Source organism: Dendropsophus ebraccatus, chromosome 11 (genome assembly GCF_027789765.1).
Source record: "Dendropsophus ebraccatus isolate aDenEbr1 chromosome 11, aDenEbr1.pat, whole genome shotgun sequence".
In the NCBI taxonomy this organism is placed as follows: domain Eukaryota; kingdom Metazoa; phylum Chordata; class Amphibia; order Anura; family Hylidae; genus Dendropsophus; species Dendropsophus ebraccatus.
In genome coordinates this window covers 53,383,955-53,403,459 of record NC_091464.1, presented here as the reverse complement: position 1 = coordinate 53,403,459, position 19,505 = coordinate 53,383,955, and the positions used below count along the sequence as shown (strand labels likewise).

Below are 19,505 nucleotides of genomic sequence, written 5' to 3'. Positions count from 1 at the left end.
TAAACATATTTTTGTATATGGGGATTTATGCCTTCGGGTTTCTTCTCCCTGATCTTCTCATACCCGATATCCTTGAAGGCACTAGGGATCTGCAGTGCAGCTCTCTACACATGGAATGAATGTGACTTTGTTGGCCCTACTTTTACTTTTTCCTAGGGCAGTACTCTATTCAAAAGTTATAAATCTTACAAATCTGAGCCATTGTGTAAAAATAAGGTATAATACTCATTTATTTAATTTTTTTTCAATTTGCAAAAATTGCAAGAAAACTCAGTTTTGCTCTTTTCCACAAAAATCTTTAGTAAAAGGCAAAATACTTATACAATCTGAAGAGAAACCAGAGCATGCTCTGTTACTTTCTTAACTATTTTCTGACTTATAAAACAACAAGATAAAGGCCATAGCAGTGTTTATTCTAGATTATAGCTGGCATGTGCAGTAGGACAAATTCTGTGCCGTCTCTGGCAATGACTTAAGGGGAACAGAGTTTTAAAGCCAGTAAAACATGCTGTAAAACAAAGCTGTACTTACCAGAAATCCAGGTCCAGTCTCCTAAAGCTTTTTAGTCTTGTGCTGGTTGAAAAAAAAAAATAGACTAAACACATGAAGTCCCGGCCAGTATAGAGAGTCACAGCTCAATGTGTCCATCAATCAAATGACTGAATTACACTTTAAGGCAGTGCGTCTCAAATTTTTTCTACTGGAGCCTCACCCAACAGACCATGACAATGCCTGGGCCTCACCAGACTGACCAAGAGCATGTCTGGGCCTCACCATCTGTGGTGAAAGTCCATTTAAGGTTACAAACCCACTTGCCGGATCTGCAGCGAGTCTCCTTGCTGCGTTTTTGCAGCGAGACTCGCTGCAGATCCTGGCCCTATACTTTCAATAGCAGAGAAACTCGCAGCAGGGATGTACATCCCTGCTGCGATTTTGTCTGCAGCCCGCCCCATTAACCCCCCGGCCGCCGGACATTATACATTACCCGGTCCCCGTTCCTGCTTGCTTTGGGGCTCCCGGTGTCTTCACGGCCCGCCCGGCCAATCAGTGCGCTGCGGCGGGGCAGCGCACTGATTGGCCAGGCGGAACGTGCCGGGAGCCGCTGAAGCAAGCAGGAGCCGGGATCAGGTAATGTATATCGCCCCCAGCCCCCGGCCGCACGATCGCCCCCAGCCCTGCAGCCCCCGGCCGCATGATCGCCCCCAGCCCCGCAGCCCCCGACCGCACGATCGCCCCCAGCCCCCGGCCGCACGATCGCCCGCAGCCCCCGGCCGCACGATCGCCCCCAGCCCCAGCTGCGGGCGATCGTGCGGCCGGGGGCTGCGGGGCTGGGGGGTGATCGTGCGGCCGGGGGCTGGGGGCGATCGGGGCTGCAGGGGGGCGGGCAGGATATACATTACCTGATCCCGGCTCCTGCTTGCTTCGGCGGCTCCCGGCACGTTCCGCCCGGCCAATCAGTGTGCTGCCCCGCCGAAGCAAGCAGGAACGGGGACCAGGTAATGTATAATGTCCGGCGGCCGGGGGGTTAATGGAGTTTCTCTGCTATTGTATAAGTATAGGGCCGGGATCTGCAGCGAGTCTCCCTGCAAAAAGACAGCAAGGAGACTCGCTGCAGATCCGGCAAGTGGGTTTGTAACCTTAAAGCTGAAAATAAAGCTAGGACTACCTTTCACCCATCTCCCAAGCTCTATGGGGGAGATTTATCAAACTGGTGTAAAGTAGAATTGTCTTAGTTGCCCCTAGCAACCAATAAGATCCCACCGTTTATTCCTCACAGACCCTTTCAAAAATGAAAGGTAGAATCTGATTGGTTGCTAGGGGAAACAAAGACAATTCTACTTTATACCAGTTTGATAAATCTCCCCCTATATGCTAATAAAGCAAATACGAAATGAATTAATAATGTTGCTAAAATAGAGATTTTTGCAAACAGCAAAAGGACTGTGCAGATCATAGTTACTTTGTGAAAACTGGCCTCCCAGCTGGGCCTCACCAGCAACTAGGGGGCACCTCACTGGTGAGGCCCGCCTCACAGTTTGAGAAGCACTGCTTTAAAGCTATGTTTACACTACATAAGAGACCGGCCATACCAGCCGGATGATCTTTCAGGCCGCAGAGTTCTGATGCGGGCGCATCCGCGCACCCGCATCAAAACACTCCACTGCCCAGTATGGAGCGTGCAGCCGCAGAATAGTGGCCGCAGAAAACTGACATGTGTATACGCTCCGAACGGGATCCCATAGAGGCCGCAGTGTTCTGATGCGGCCGAAGCCGCTCGCTTCATTGTGTGAACTGACAGGTCTTTCTGCAGCTACAATTCACTGAATTGCGCCCACAGAAACCTGACATGTCAGTTCTTTGCGTCGCTGCATGGGATCCCGGCCGGAGCGTATACTATGTGTATACACTCCAGCCGGGGTCCTATAGAAAAATAGGCAGTGTTCCACACCATACAAAGTACGGCCGTTGTTGCCAATGGCAACAACGGGCCAAACTTTTACGTAGTGTGAACATAGCCTAAATGTGTAAATCATACCATTAACATGAACCAAAATAAATGAGAATTGGAACAAATCATCACATGGTCGAGGACAGGTGCATATTTACCTAATAGGGGATTACCTACCTACTGGGGGCATTTAAGTAATGGGGGGGATTACCTACCTACTGGGGGCATTTACTCTATGGGAAGATTACATACCTACTGGGGGCAGTTGCTTAACAGGGGGAATTACCTACCCACTGGGGGTATTTACCTATTGGGCAATACTTGCTTACTAGGGGCAGTTACCTAACAGGGGGAAACACCTACCTACTGAGGGCATTTACCTAATGGGGAACTACATACCTAATGGAGGTATTTACCTAATGTAAGGGGGAGATTGTCTATTAACTGGGGGCTTTAATCTAATGAAGAGGATTACCTATCTTTTGGGGGCCTTTACTTAATGGAGCTGGGGAATTATCTACCTACTAGGGGCATGTGATGGGGGAGATCTAACTACAAGGGCCATCTTCCTATTTGGGGGATTCACTGCAGGTGGGGTTAACATACTGCCTGTGTTCCTGACCAATCAGCATTACAGGCTGCTTTTCTCACTGGCCATTTCATTGCTAAAAACAGGAGGCAGGGGGAGTTAGCTAAAAGGGGTACTTCAGCGAAAATCTTTTTCTTTCAAATCAACTGGTTTTAGAAAGTTATATAGATTTGTAATTTACTTCTATATTTCAGTCTGACACAGTGCTCTCTGCTGACATCTCTGTCTGAGATAGGAGAGGTTTTCTATGGGGATTTGCTGCTTTCCTTTGGTGGATGGTGAAAGGAGCAAGACACAAGGATTTTCAGCTGCAATATATACCTGGGCCTGGCCCAGGGCCAGAGCCCTTGACAGGAACCAGAGACACAAATTTCTTTTATGAAAGACGTGCAGATACAGATGCACTGCCAAACCAAAAAGTGGGGTATCCATCACCTGGGACAACCTTGTCTATGCCTGGGATCCTTCTTTACACATTAGTACAGTCTACAAAAAGTCTAGAGACTAATCCCTTTTATGACAACGAGCCTAAGGGTCCTATTCCACGGGCTGAGGAGGGCCTGATCAACGATGTAAACGAGCGGCGATCTGCTAGATCGCCGCTCGTTTACTGGGCCTATTCCACGGCCCGATGATTGTTGAGCGAGGGCTGCAAGGACATCGTTACCGATGTCCTTGCAGCCCTTGCAGCATCATACATTACCTGTCCAGGCTTCTTCTCCGCGCTGTCTTCATCCCCGGGTCCCGCGCGCTCTATCTTCAGAATGGCCAGTCAGCTGTCAGGCCACACTCAGCCAATCACAGGCCGCGGTCCCGGTCTGTGATTGGCTGAGCGCTCCGTCAGCTGACCGGCCATTCTAAACATAGAGCGTGCGGGACCCGGGGATGAAGACAGCGCGGAGAAGAAGCCTGGACAGGTAATGTATGCTGCTGCTGCTTGTCAAATCATCGGTCGCCCGCCGCGCACCGCTTTTCAACCGTAGCGATGCGCGGTGGGGGAACGATGATTTTAGGTCTGGCCCTAAATAAATGATCAGCCGATGACACGATCATCGGCTGATCGTTCTCTCTATTTCACCGAACGATAATCGGCCTAATCGGGCCAAATGGGGCTAATCCGGCCGATTATCGTTACTGTGGAATAGGGCCCTAGGCTGACATATTCTACCGATCTTCGCTCGACTACCTTGGGAAGCCTTGAGAAGTTACACCCAGTGGTTCAGGCCTGGGGCTCGTATTACCAAACCTGGTGCTCGCTGATCTGTTTTAGCAGATGGCGGTCTTCTCTCTATTTTACTTCTAACCATGAGTACAAGGATTCTCTACAGTACATTTAGTCACTCTCTTATACCCTAAGGCTATGTTCACACAACGTATGTTTTTGTAAAAGTATGGCTGTTGTAATCGGCAACAACGGCTGTACTTTTTACGAAAATGTACGTTGCCTATTCCTCTATGGGATCCTGTCCGGAGCGTAAACACATGTCATTTTTCTGCGGCCGCAGAAAACCATGTCAATACACACTGTGGAGCGAGCGGCTCCAACCGCACGCTCCATAGTGTGCAGTGGAGTGTTTTGATGCGTGCGCACGTGCATGCGCCTGCATCAGAACTCTACGGGCCGAAAGATCATCCGGCTGGTACTGCAGATTACTGGATGATCTTTTCAGAGACCAGGCGTTCCGTGACCCGGCCAGGTCAGCCGGAACAGCCGGTTTCTTACGCCATGTGAACATGGCCTTAAACCTCAAGTTATACTTATTCTATTGCCTTACTCCTCAAGTCACTACCTTAAGCACTATTGTCACCTATACCTGCACCTAGTGAGCTGTTTCTTATTGAAATCATCAGCTAGAGGAAGTGTTTGTTTGACACGAAACGTGCGTCGCTGAGACCTGCTTGCCATGCTCCCTCTCCCTGCGTTTTTATGATTTTTCTATGAACAACAAAGAAGAAAACTGACACGTTGATGGGTGAGTGCCTGATCTTTTTCTTACTATACGTATTGTGGACAGAGCCTGTTTATCAAGAGCACCACACGGACGTGTATTTAGTGTGTCTATATAGTGACTACTGACACAGGAGCTGTAGTGCCGAGTTGTACCTACTAGTTGGACTGTTTGTTATTGTACCTCAGGGAAAGTCACCATTTGGTTAAGTGTTGGACTCTGTGCTCATTTATCTGCCGCACCTGCACCCTCACATAGTGCTACCCTTTTCAACTGCTGTATACCACCTAAGAATGCTGGGCCACGGCACATATATCTCATAAATGTGTCCTCTTCGTTCTTCTGTTCCTTTTCACCAAGCAAAGCGGCATACAAGGTCAAACCAGTGGCAGCAAATTTGTGCATTTGCTTAGGGGTCTGATTTCCCTCATTGCTTTCACGCCTAAAGGGAACCTGTCACCAAGACAATGTTATCTAATCTATTGCCATCATGTTATAGTGCAGGAAGAACTGAGCAGATTGATATATATCTTTGTGGGAGATTCAGTATAACTTAAGGAGTCCAGTGGACAGTGTCACTCAATGGACTGGACTCTTTAGCATGGAAACATCAGAGATTTCAATCAATAAATTATTAGTCATACTGAATCTTTTCCCATAAAGACATATATCAATCCGCTCAGCTGCTTCTGTTCTATAACATGATTCCAATATCCTAGGTAGCATTTTCACGGTTGATGGGTTCCCTTTAATTCCGCCCCTGATCTTGCAGGAACTCTTATTGACCATTCCCATAATAGTCAATGCAGCCTTCTCAGATTAAATCCCCCATCATTCTACAGTGCTTATGTAATGCTTGCTCAGGTGGTCTAAAGTCTGGGAAAGGTAGTTATAGCATCAAGCACTTTACATCTATAATAAAGTGGCCCCTTATTTAATTTATAATGGTTCTTACTTGGCCATCATAAAATGAAACCACATTCTTTTTACAAGCATTGCCAATATGCGTTTTTACTTGTAAAATTCGTTGACTGGCCACCAAGAATAACCAATGGCGCAATACAGTGAAGGCAAATTTCAGAGGGCACTGTATTACTAAAGTGCATGCACTAAATGGCTATGTAATAGCGTCTTTCTGTGACTTAGTTCTATATGCATCATTTTTCCCTCTCTGTACCAGTTTGAGTTGCTCATTTTCTCACCATTGGCGTAATTTTATTTTTAATATAGTGCAGGTACTATAAATAAGCTCATCTCTATCCTGACCCATGACATCTACAATATATGCCTATAATACAACCCTGAGTAACAGTGGTGGACATATCACTTGTGCAACCTGTTCAGCTGCACAAGGGCCTAGGCCAACAGAGGGGCCCTTCAGGTTTGGACTCTTAGCTTCAGTCTAGCGGACCCCTCCACTGCCCCGGACGCGCTGCATAGGCAATATGTATTGTTCATCCACCCATGCAGATGTGTGATCAGATGTCCTGCCGCCCACAGCCCATCAGCATTGAGATGCCAGCAGCCACTGCCTGGCCCACATAGCGCATTGGATATGTGAGCCATGGCCGGCAACAGCAGCGCCATGCTCCTGCCCTGCCTTGGGGTGTCACCTGGTGGTGATACATTTGAAGGACTACTGGGTCAGGTGGGGTATTGTGTGTGGGGATGGGGGGAAGCCAGGATGGGTAGTGTGTGGGGATGGGGGGGCAGCCAGGATGGGTAGTGTGTGTGGGGATGGGGGGAAGCCAGGATGGGTAGTGTGTGGGGATGGGGGTAGCCAGGATGGGTAGTGTGTGGGCATGGGGGGCAGCCAGAAATGTGGTTGCCTGGTTTGCCTATGGGGGTGCCCAGGCAATTTTTTTGCACAGGGGCCCTATGCAGTCTGTGTCCGCCCCTGCTGAGTAAGTATTATTAAAGCGACTGTGTACCCATATTCTGACTCCCCTAAACTGCTTGTATCTTCGAATAGCTGCTGTTAATCCATGATCTGTCCTGGGGTCCGTTCGGCAGGTGATGCAGTTATTGTCCCCAAAAAATGTTTTTAAACTTGCCGCCCTGTGTCAAATTTGGCGCGCCCTGGAGTGTCCATGCCCTAGGCCTACAACGCCTCTTAATCCCTCCTCCCCGCCCTCTTCATCATTAGGAACACCCCAGGCAGGATTTTTCCTATTCACACTGCACATGTGCTGGATCGTTAAGGCCTAATGTTATGAGGAGGGCAGGGAGGAAGAAAGGAGAGGCAGTGCAAGCCTAGGGCACAGACACTCTAGGCCACGGCAGTTTGGCACAGGACTGCAAGTTTAAAAGTTTTTTTTAGGACAATAACTGCATAACCTGCCGAACGGACCCCAGGACAGATCTTGGATGAAAAGCAACTATCTGACGGTACAAGCAGTCTGGGGTGGGGGTGGGGGTGGGGGGAGCAGATTGTGGGTACAGAGTTGCTTGATTTTTAAAGGTGAACCTTCAAACCTTTCAGTCTCTTCATTGAAACAAGGCTTATAGACTCAACCATGTGTTCAGCTATGTTTAGAGGGTGATTTACAGACGCTTCACTAAACCTTTTCACATATTTAAGTGATATCTCCCACCCTTTCCATAATTGGACACAGCTACTGTTCATTACACAGGGAACTTTCCAAATAAAGTAACGTTATATAAACCATCAAGCCTCATTTATTACTACATTGCAGTCCTGGTGAATACATGGTCTGTAGCTGTTTGATATATAAAAGCTATATACAAATTAAGGAGAATTTATTCCAGTCCTTATTAGACAATGTCTTTTGTCAGTAATTAGCATTGTATGCTTTTGTTCTATAGATCGAGTTGCAGTTAGTTACTTGACACTCTTTACTAATGTACTCTGTTTTGATTGTGGATATGTATGTATGGCGTGTGTCTATGCGTCTATGGACCTTATAGAATGTAGACAGCAGGTATTGTATAAAAATAACTCTTATTACTGTCAAAAGACAAACACAAATGGCAACCAAGCAACACAATCAACATAAGAATAATCCTGATGAATTGTAAAGGCTTGGCCATACTACTGCATACTATTACATACTACTTCATCAAGTCGTGTTTTCCCTTTATTTGTTTCCATGGAAAAAAAAATGTAGAATGGGAAAGGACTCTGTTGCATAATGATTTTGCAGGGGTCCAGAGCAAGGTGACCTTGTGCAAACACAGGGCCGGCGTTAGGGGGGGGCAAGCAGGGCAAATGCCCAGGGCCCCCATCCCCCAGGGGCCCCCTACCGCAGTTCCAGTGGAGAGGAGAGCACAGACAGCGTCCTCCAGCGTCTGGGAATGATCCCGGCTGCTGCTATCAGGGGTCAGGCAGAGGCTGCAGGACGCTGGGCTCCGTGTCTGCTCCCCCTCCCCCTCCCTCCAGCTCCTCTTACTGCACGTGACTTCCTCCTCTGGTGTGGAGCTGTCGGGACGATGGAGGAGAGGGCTGCCGGGTGAGGATGACAGCCTGCTGCTGCTGCTGCTGCTGCAAGGAACATGAGGGGGATTCACCACTACAACCAGCATGTTAGAGGGGGTAAGTATACTGTGTATGTAGTGTGTAATGTGTATGAATGTAAGTGTATAATGCATGAATGTAGTGTGTGTTATGTGTCATGTGTGTAGTGTGTGGACTGGATGGTTTATATCTGTATAATGTGTTTTCATGGGTGTGTGAGTGTATGTGTGTGTGTGTGTATATATATATATATATATAATGGTGTGTGTGTATAAGCACTGCTGACTCCAAGTGTTGAGGTGAATAGACTGTATATAGGAGCTGCAGCCATTCTCTGGCCTCATCAGTCCTATGTAATTGCTGCAGCTCCTATGTATAGTGTATGATGACATCACTAAGGCAATACGGTGTATTTTATTGAGAAAAAAATAAGGTGGTATTCAGTCTTTAGGTGGTGGTCACTGTATGGTGGTAATATTGGTCTGTATATAGTGTCATTATGCAGTGGTCACTCTTTGGCATTAATATTGGTCTGTATATAGCGTATATATATACACTTATTACTGCCATAGATTGACTACCACATAATGACACTATATACAGACCAATATTACCGCCATACAGTGACCACCACATAATGACTCTATATACACACTATATACAGACCAATTGTACAACCATAGAGTGATCGCCCACATAATATTGGTCTGTATATAGTGTGTATATAGAGTCATTATACAGGGGTCAGTCTATGGCAGTAATTTTGGTCTGTATATAGAGTCATTATGCAGTGGTCACTCTATGGCGGTAATATTGGTCTGTATAGTGTCATTATGCAGTGGTCACTCTATGGCGGTAATATTGGTCTGTATATAGTGTCATTATGCAGTGGTCACTCTGTGGCATTAATATTGGTCTGTATATAGCGTATATATAGAGTCATTATTGCCATAGATTGACTACCACATAATGACACTATATACAGTACAGCCACAGTACAGTATATATAGTACAGCCATAGAGTGTTCACCACATAATATTGATCTGCATACAGTGTATATAGTCATTATACAGGGGTCTGTATATAGAGTCATTATGCAGTGGTCACTCTATGGCGGTAATATTGGTCTGTATATAGAGTGTATATAAAGTCATTATACAGGGGTCAGCCTATGGCAATAATATTGGTCTGTATATAGCGTATATATATAGAGTCATTACTGCCATAGATTGACTGCCACATAATGACTCTATATATACACTATATACACCAATAGTACAGCCATAGGGTGACAGCCACATAATATTGGTCTGTATATAGTGTATATACCGTCATTTATTATACAGTGGTCAGTCTATAGCGGTAATATTGGTCTGTATATAGTGTATATAGAGTCATTATGCGGTGGTCACTCTATGGCGGTAATATTGGTCTGTATATAGTGTATATAGAGTCATTATGGGGCGGTCACTTTTATGGTGGTAATATTGGCCTATATATAGTGTGTTTTCTTCAATAACGGTATGGAGGTAATATTTGGTCCTGATTATAGTGATTTTTTTAAATTTATTTTTTTAAAGCAATTCATATAAATAGTTCTTGTATTTACACCACTAGCGGGCAGTCCTGACATTCAACGGCAGTCCTGGCATGTAGGGGCAGTCCTGGCATTTAGCGGCATTCCTGGCATTTAGCGTCAGTCCTGGCATGTAGTGGCAGTCCCAGAATGTAGCGGCGGTCCTGACATGTAGGGGCAGTCCCAGAATGTAGCGGCGGTCCTGACATGTAGGGGCAGTCCCATAATGTAGCGGCGGTCCTGACATGTAGGGGCAGTCCCATAATGTAGCGGCGGTCCCGACATGTAGGGGCGGTCCCGACATGTAGCGGCGGTCCCGACATGTAGCTGCGGTCCCGGCATGTAGCGGTAGTCCTGACATGTAGCTGCATGTAAACTTCTGAACTGAGTAAGGGCCCTAATACATGGAGCGAAAATTGTCCGAATCAGGACGCTATCGCTCTGTGAGGACACTGGGGAACATGATCAAGTAGTATATATCACAGACATGGCCTGAGGACACCGGGGAACGTAATCAGGTAGTATATATCAAAGACAAGGCCTGAGGACACCGGGGAACGTGATCAGGTAGTATATATCACAGACATGGCCTGAGGACACCGGGGAACGTGATCAGGTAGTATATATATATCTTTATTGTTTACTATATACAGCAAGGATTGCACACACATCACTAATGATATACTGTATATATATACACATAGGGGGAGATTTATCAAACATAGTGTAAAGTGAAACTGGCTCTGTTGCCCCTAGCAACCAATCAGATTCCACCATTCATTACTCACATTCTAAGATGGTGGAATCTGATTGGTTGCTAGGGGCAACTGAGCCAATTCTTGTTTACACCAGTTTGATAAATCTCCTCCATAGCTTTTGCTGTAATAGGCTCTCTAAGCGAGCTCCATTCTACCAGATTGGCGCTCACTTCTGCAGAATATCAGGCCGTGTAATACTGCCTTAAAAGTGGCCGTACACTTCCAATAACTGCTGGCTGAACAATCCTTCAGCTGACAATTATCTCTCCCATCTGGTCCCGTCCTCCCCATACACAGAAATTTGGCACATCTGAGTTTTCTATGAGAGGGTAAAGCCATAGCCATACAGATCTGATGGCGGCTTATCTCTCTTAGAACAAAGAGGTTGGGCATTGATTTTCCATCAAGCTTGATCCCCTATGTCCACTGATATCATCTGTCAGAGGACTGTCCAGAGAGCCCCATACACCTTACACTGATGGCCGAACCCACCAGGAGCAACAGGTACCACCAACAAAAGAGTAAAATGTATGGGGACCTTAAATTGTTGCTAAAATATTTCAGCATTTGGGGCCCCACCTTTAACTTTGCCCAGGGCCACATCTAGTCTAATACCGGCCCTGTGCAAACACACAACGTATTTCGAGACCTGGCTGGTCTCTTTATAAGGTCTTTATTATAGGAGTATACCTTGTTAGAAGAATTACTTCTATGGGGAAAGATCTCTGATATATGGCGCCTGAGCAGTGTATTAGAATTATACGCAAGCTCTAAGAGTAGTTTATTAAACTACCAGCCTGCAGGTTTATTCAGTCCAGAGCAGGTCAGTCATATTTCACATGACATTAAGATTTCTTCAAAGCTGGTGATATGAGCTGCTATTGTGTTCCAAGAGCACATACACTTAGCTGCATTGTTTAAGCTATCATGGTTAATTACAATTTTGTCACCATGCCTAAAACCCAGTCTTCTGGACTTCCAGTAAACATTGTTCTACTGTACAAATACAGACTTATTGCAGCTGCTCGGCCGTAATGTATTACAGCTGAGAGGACAAAGTCTATTCTGCAACCTGGTGTCTAGTGTGTGCGTTTTTAAACAATCCAATGCTGTTACTGGTACAAGCAACTTTTACATTATAATATAGTGTATCACAGCTGTGGCTTACTATATGACCGCCAAGGATTGGCAAAAATATGAAGGACTGGAGCAACAGGGACTGGATGCATTGACCACATAGTATGTAGTAATGCCCCACCATATAGACACAGAAATTGTCTGATGCACTTTTATTGGCAATACCTTACCTCTATAGGAGGTCCCCTTTCCTGATATGTCTGAGGGTCATTTTTTAAACATTAAACTTAAATCATGGGGCCCTCCCCTGGCCCTGCAATTTCCCTGGATCGGACTCAGTTCAGCAGCTCCCAGGATTGGCAAAGCTATCTTCTTGCCTGTGCACCCAGAGAGAATCAGCAGGACACCCTCCTTTCTCCGGCCCCCCCTGTAGTGTGGTCTACTACCTCCTGTACCATGTATAGACCTGTACAGTGCTGCAGTCGGTGCAGGAGGGGCTGGAGGCTGCACCATCCAGGCTGGAGCAGGAGAAGAGGAGACATTTCCTGTGGAGCTTCCTGACCTGCATAAAAAGTGTGTGAGTCTGTGCATATTTCTGTATTGTGCCTATATGTGTGTGTTTGTGCATCCCTCTCATGTGTCTGTGTGTTAGTACTATAGATGTATACACTTTATGTAATCTGCATGTCTTTGTATATCTGTAGTGTGTGTGCATGCATATTTGTGTATCTTTGTGTGTATGTGCCTTTGTGTGTGTGTGTGTTAGTTCTATAGATGTGTATATAATATGTGCACCGAAAAATCTATATACTAACTAATTCTGCACACGGATTATAGCTTTGCAATTAGGGCAACCGATCCCTGACTCGCCACTCAAGTGGTCGAGTCCCCCTTTTAAAGAGGATATACCATCAGGTACATTCTCTTTAAAATTACACACAAATCGAACGGCGCTGGCACGGGGAAGCCGGTGCCCTGGTGCTTTTTTTGACGCCTGCCTGCTCCTGCCTTTCTCTGGAGAGTACCCTGTAAAGAAGGGAGATTCCCATCACATTGACAAAAATCCCCTGTGCTGCCGCCCCCCGCACTGCTCAGCTATAAACCCCCACTGCTCCCCTACACCCATGACCTCTTTCCCCGCTGCGGGAACCCCACCCCCTGCACCCCCGGAGCACCTCCTGGTCCCTGGCTAGGCAGTGCAACTTGGTGGTTCCTGGTCCCACAAGCAGCTATGGCCGCCTAATCCCAGCCTTATCCCAACATTTGGAACAGGACATTGAGACAAAACTGACTATGCAAGGGCCCTGCAGAAGCAGCTACTGAGTGACATTCATCTGTATCTGCTCTGTATTGCATCATATTATATTGGTTTTATCTTTATTTTACCATATACAAATAGCATGTATTTAAAAAAAAATGTAAATACTTAAAAAAAATAACTTTTCTCCACTTCTTGAGAGCCTGCTACATTAGATATATGTTCATTACAGATCTTTGGGGTACAAAGATAAGTAGTGCACCCGAAGTCGGAAGCAGAGGCGTCTTTCCAATTGGGCAAGGTAGGCGGTTGCCCAGGAGCCAATGACTCATAGGGGGCCCCAGTGGCAGCTGCCTACCATGCAAATAAGAAAAGACGCTTCGAGTGCATGGTTAGAGCATCAACCCCCCACCCCATCTCCTGGAGGAGGGCTGTTAAAAAAAATGTAAATCATTTAAAAAAATAACTTTTCTCCACTTCTTGAGAGCCCACTACATTAGATATATGTTCATTATGTTCATTACAGATCTTTGGGGCACAAAGATAAGTAGTGCACCCGAAGTCGGAAGCAGAGCCATCTCCCGCCTGTCTCATGTGCCATAGCTTCTCTATGGGAGAACGGACGATCCTTCACTGCTGCCACTCTCTGCCCAAAGAAGTGACATGTCAGGAATTCCGCCTTATCTACTCAGTGTGAACATACCCTTGAATTGTATTGTATAGAGAATTGTATAGAGAGTACACTGAGGCCACACTGGACACCCCTCCATATATATATATATATATATATATATATTTACACACACACACATATCTCCTCCATACCCCAGATAGTATATATATATATATATATATATATATATATATATATAAATGTCTGTCTGTCCTCTATAGACTTCAGAACGCCTGAACCGTTTGACCTCACATTTGGCAGGCAGATACATTGGGTGCCCGGGAGGTTAGAGGTTACAGCGAAGGTCCCGTCCTTGCCAGATGTAAAGGAGGGGGGGATGGGTAAGAGCACCCCATAAAAATGACTGGGAGAATCCCCACACTGCACTTACAGGTGGCATAATTAGTGCTGCAGCTCTCCAGCAGTAATGGCAGTTGGAAGCCTTAGCGACCAATGGGATTACTACTTTCATTTTCAAAGGGAGCTGGAATCTAATTGGTTGCTAGGGCCATCTGCCTCAAAACAGAAATAAATTGTAGACCCCCTACCCCAACTAAGCAGTACATGTTTTCAGGACCCACAACTATACACTGCAGGTATATAGGACCCCTAACTATACAGTACATGTATACAGGACCCCCAAACTATACACTAAAGGTATACAGGACCTCCACCAACTATACACTACAGATATACAGGACCTCGACTAACTACACTGTGTTCCAAATTATTATTATTATGCAAATAATATTTTCACGTATTTTCCAAACTTACCTATATGCAGTCATTGTCATTTTCCAGTCATCAACTATTCGAGTATAATTGAAAGTTTTTTTTAACAAACTGCCTATGATAACAGTATATATTTTTTTTTAAATTAACACTCAAAATGCACTTAAAATGCATGTTCTAAATTATTATGCACAGCAGAGTTTTCAACCTTTTCATTTTTATTAAGAACAAAAAAATGGTCATTTGTGACATTATACGCATTAGCAGATTATTACAAACTGAAAGAAAACAGTTTTCAAGTCTAAAATGTATTCTAGGTGATGTTACATTTACACATAGGACCCCTTGTTTAAAAGGAGCTTCTAAATTCTCCCGTTCATTGAATTTGTCAGTTTTTGGATGGTTTCTGCTTCTCTTTTTTTGCATGAGGACAAAATACCCTCCAGAGCTGTTGCTTAGATGTGAATTGCCCCCCTCCATCATAGACACTCCTTTTGATGATGCTCCAGAGGTTCTTAATGGGGTTGAGGTAAGGGGAGCATGGGGGCCACACCATAAGTTTGTCACCTTTTATGCCCATAGCAGCCAGAGATGCAGATGTGTTATTTGCAGCATGAGACGGTGCAACAGGATGGCTTACGCACAGCTGCAAACCTCTGAAGTACCCTGTATCTTGTTGTTTAGGGGACGAAGGAGGCACCAGCAGCTTCATATACTTCTTGATTGTGCAATGATCACGATAAAGTGTCTTGGCAATGTTGATTGTAGTCATGCCTTAACCTAAACACTCCACAATTTATTGCTTCTCAGCAGCCGAAAGATGTTTTTTCTTTCCCATTTTGGATAAAAATGTAGGCTTCTTAATAATGCCACCAACTATATACTACAGGTATACAGGGCCCCCTACAGGTATACAGGGCCCCTGAACTATACAATATGGTATGCAGGACACCCCCCAAACAGTAGCGGATTATAACAGGTCCTTTTTGGGCAGCAGCCCAGGGCCCTGAGCTCCTGGGGGCCCATGGCCACCCAAACAAACTCATGCTTTCAATGGTGTATTGTCTCCTGGCTACATTTGACATTGACATGTTATTCAAAAACATCAAAGCTTTCTACAGCAATTTTGCACAAATCAGGGCAAAACCGCAACCAGGAGACAAGTAATATTAGAAAACATAATGAAGGACCTTAACATGTGACTTTGGTGGCACCACAGGTCCTGTACATTCTGCACTATGAAGGAGGAATACTAAAGCTAAAGATATAACAATGCAACAAAAAAAGAAGTGTGAATGCAACCTTTTACTAAGAATGGGGTTGACTAGTAGACACCATTTCCTGCAGGACATACAGCAGCTGGAAAGTACTGGAAAGAAAAAGATTTCCGCCAGAGTACTCCCTTATAGATATGTTAGATGGAGTGTAAAATCCAGTGAAAGTGCAGAGACCCTTTCTGATAGTTACACAGTCAGACTGATTACAGGTGACCGGCTCCACCATACTCTATGAAGCCTGTAAACGGTTTTACTGTGCGCCAAATTGGAGTGTGAACTGTGCTAACAGGTTGCTCACCCGGCTGTAACTAACTGTTGATGGTAGTCTTAGCACTGATCTAAACTTTTAACATACCTATGTGACGTGTCAAAAGTTAACGTAAATGGACAACACAGCAACGCAAAAAAAAACCAAAAACTTGACATTTTTGGGCCATTCTTCTATAAAACTAGTTATTTTTAAGGCTGAAAATGTGGACTAACTGACTTGTATTTCAGCACATATTATGGGCTGTAAATATCCAGAGATATGTCCAACATTGACTTAGAAGTTTTTTGAATTATTGCCTTTGGTAAGGTCGGTAGTATGGGGCCCTGAAATTCCTGACGGCGGCCCTGGACCTCCCTATCCCGTCCCTGCACTTATCTCCATGATCAATGCAGGAAAAAAAGGAGCCGATAGAACAATGCTAAAGCCTTGAGAGGTGGTCACTGGACCCCAGATATACAACATTAACCCTTCCACCGACCTAGACCATCAGGAATTCTTACATTAACCTCTTCACTGCCCTAGACCGCCAAAGAGCTTTATGTTGTGTAATACTATTGGTCTGGATGCTATGTGGCTGTGGACATAAAGGCTGTGTTTAGCTAATCATTAGGGCATTATACAGTAATGTGTATCTAATGGTAAGGCTCAGCTTAAAGAGGGCACAGCAATGCCTAACTGCCGAAATACTGAAATATAAGGGTGGTAATAAATAGGCGGACAACCTGCTATTACTAATGGCATGCTAAGAGACACTCCCATACATTCCCACTACTACCTAGTCTTTGTTCTAGTACGTTGTGTTTATGTCCTAGCAGGTTCAGGAATCATTAGCAGGCAGTGAACCCATTAGCCTTAGTTGATTAAGTGACCTATTCATATGTTTTCCTGGGCAAATAACATGATTCATGTGTTTATTGTTTAATTGTGATATGCATGGAGTCTTGCCCAGGAGAAGCGGGAAGGATTAGTCTGTACTTTTACCAATGAGAATGTATTATATTTTAGTTACTTGTTTACTATTCTGTATACAGGCACACAAGGACAAATATACCACACAGTCATTGGTATGTGGTCTGCAGAACATCACATCCATAGCAGCTTGTTTCATAAATTCCAATAAAATTGCGTTGGTCTCCTCTTCTCTGTTTTAGTTACTTAGTTACAACTATATTAATACTATGGGCAAATAATGTAATATGGTAAAGTCTTGGGCTTTCAGTTTATCCCAAAGTGCTGAGATGTGAAGGTCAGTCTACTTTTTCAATACCAAACACTACAGATCTTTTTTTTTCTTTTTCTTTTTTTGAGTGTTGCATTGCCCTTGAATATTGTCTTGCTAAAACACATCTGGTCTCTCCTCAAGCTCTTGTCATAAAGTTAGAAGCACAAGTTATTATTTATGTCAGATTCCTCTAGTTAAACTAAGATGCACTCCCCCCCCGGAACCTTGGCGCCCACGATCCAACCCCCCCCTTCCTCACCTACCATCGGGGACCGTCACCGAACAAAAGAGGAAGAGGACCATGAAGGCCAAAGCTGGATCTAGGACAGGTGAGATTATCCCCCTACAACTACTACTCCCATCATGTCCCACTGACAGTCCATGATGGGAGTTGTAGTTTTACAACATGTGGCCATTCAGGTTGCAGAACTACTACTCCCATCATGTCCCGCTGACAAGTCCATGATGGGAGTTGTAGTTTTGCACCATGTTGCTCTCCCTGTTACAGAACTACAACCCACATCATGCCTTATTGGCAGGTAATAATGGAAGTTGTAGTTCTGCAACAGATTAGAGGATGACACAGTATAGGAGGGGGGAGGCAGTGGCACAGTAGAACTACATCTCCCATCATGGTTTGTGTGGTAATATGCAGGACTACATCACATAATGGGAGTTGTAGTTCTGAAACAGGTTAGAGGATGGCATGAGGGGGACGCAGTGGCAGGGTACATGATAGGCTGACAGTGGCAGGGTAGACGAGGGGGACGCAGTGGCAGGGTACATGATAGGCTGACAGTGGCAGGGTAGACGAGGGGGACGCAGTGGCAGGGTACATGATAGGCTGACAGTGGCAGGGTAGACGAGGGGGACGCAGTGGCAGGGTACACGAGGGGGGCGCAGTGGCAGGGTAGACGAGGGGGGGCCAGTGGCAGGCTACACGAGCGGGACGCAGTGGCAGGGTACACGAGGGGGGCGCAGTGGCAGGGTAGACGAGGGGGGGCCAGTGGCAGGCTACACGAGCGGGACGCAGTGGCAGGGTAGACGAGGGGGACGCAGTGGCAGGGTACATGATAGGCTGACAGTGGCAGGGTAGACGAGGGGGACGCAGTGGCAGGGTAGACGAGGGGGACGCAGTGGCAGGGTACATGATAGGCTGACAGTGGCAGGGTAGACGAGGGGGACGCAGTGGCAGGGTACACGAGGTGGAGATGGTGGCAGGGTACACTAGAGGCGAAGTGGGTACGTGTGATGTATGTTGGCATACTAGACCATATTAAGAACACTTTTTTTTTTCTCATCAGGAAATCCTGAAGGCTTTTCCTGATGGTTTACTGAAGGTAAAAACGCATTACTGTCAGGAAATCCTGATACTTTCCTAATAACACTTGAGGCTTCCTGATCAGGATTTCCTGACAGTAAAAACTGACACGGACGTGTGAAGGGGGCCTTAGTGCACCACTGTGCTCTGCTTGCCCACTGCCTTTTCATAAATGTTGAAGCAGCACTCTGCAGGGATGCCGCTCATCACTGCGGCGCTCTGGATGGATATTCATGAAAAGGGGCGGGTTGGTTTGGGCAGTAGTATGGCCCTCAGTGCACCAAACCACCTAATTTACATATTAATAAAAGAAGGATTTAGGGTACAAACCCACACACCGTATACGCAGCAGATACGCAACAAATACGCAGCAGATTTGATGGTGAAGATTTGATGCCGTGTTCAGTTATTTAGATCTAATCTGCTGCGTGTTTGCTGTGTGTTTGCTGCGTATTTGCTGCGTATCGCAGCAGTAAATACGCTGCGTATACGGTGTGTGGGTTTATACCCTTAAGGAAAACAGCACTTGAAGGTAAGGAAACTTGATTCTCAGCATCCTCTGCTGCCTCGATTGCCTGACTTTATGTAGGATACATGAAATACTCTTAGGCCATGCTCACACAGGGTAAGACAAGGGCCATTATTTGACGTGTCCATTGTCTTGCATGTGTCACCCGACTGATAATGCAGTATCGGCCAGATGAACATCACTTTATTTGAATTGGGATGCGGGCACATCCAGGTGTGTTTGCTCTCCAATTTGCCATAGTGCACAATGTAATGTACAGCCATAGAGGATTATATTATTAAGGTGTCAGCTCTTTGTTGATTGATAACTTGGATCGTGCAGCCCTACAAATCATTGTAAGTTGGTCCC

At 45.5% G+C, this 19,505-nt stretch overlaps 1 non-coding gene across 1 annotated transcript; it reads right to left on the bottom strand.

Moving 5' to 3' along the window:
• Positions 1-230: 230 nt before the first annotated feature.
• Positions 231-346, bottom strand: LOC138768379 (U5 spliceosomal RNA). Its single transcript, XR_011359030.1, has one exon. It is a non-coding gene; the product is annotated as a U5 spliceosomal RNA (small nuclear RNA).
• Positions 347-19,505: the final 19,159 nt, after the last annotated feature.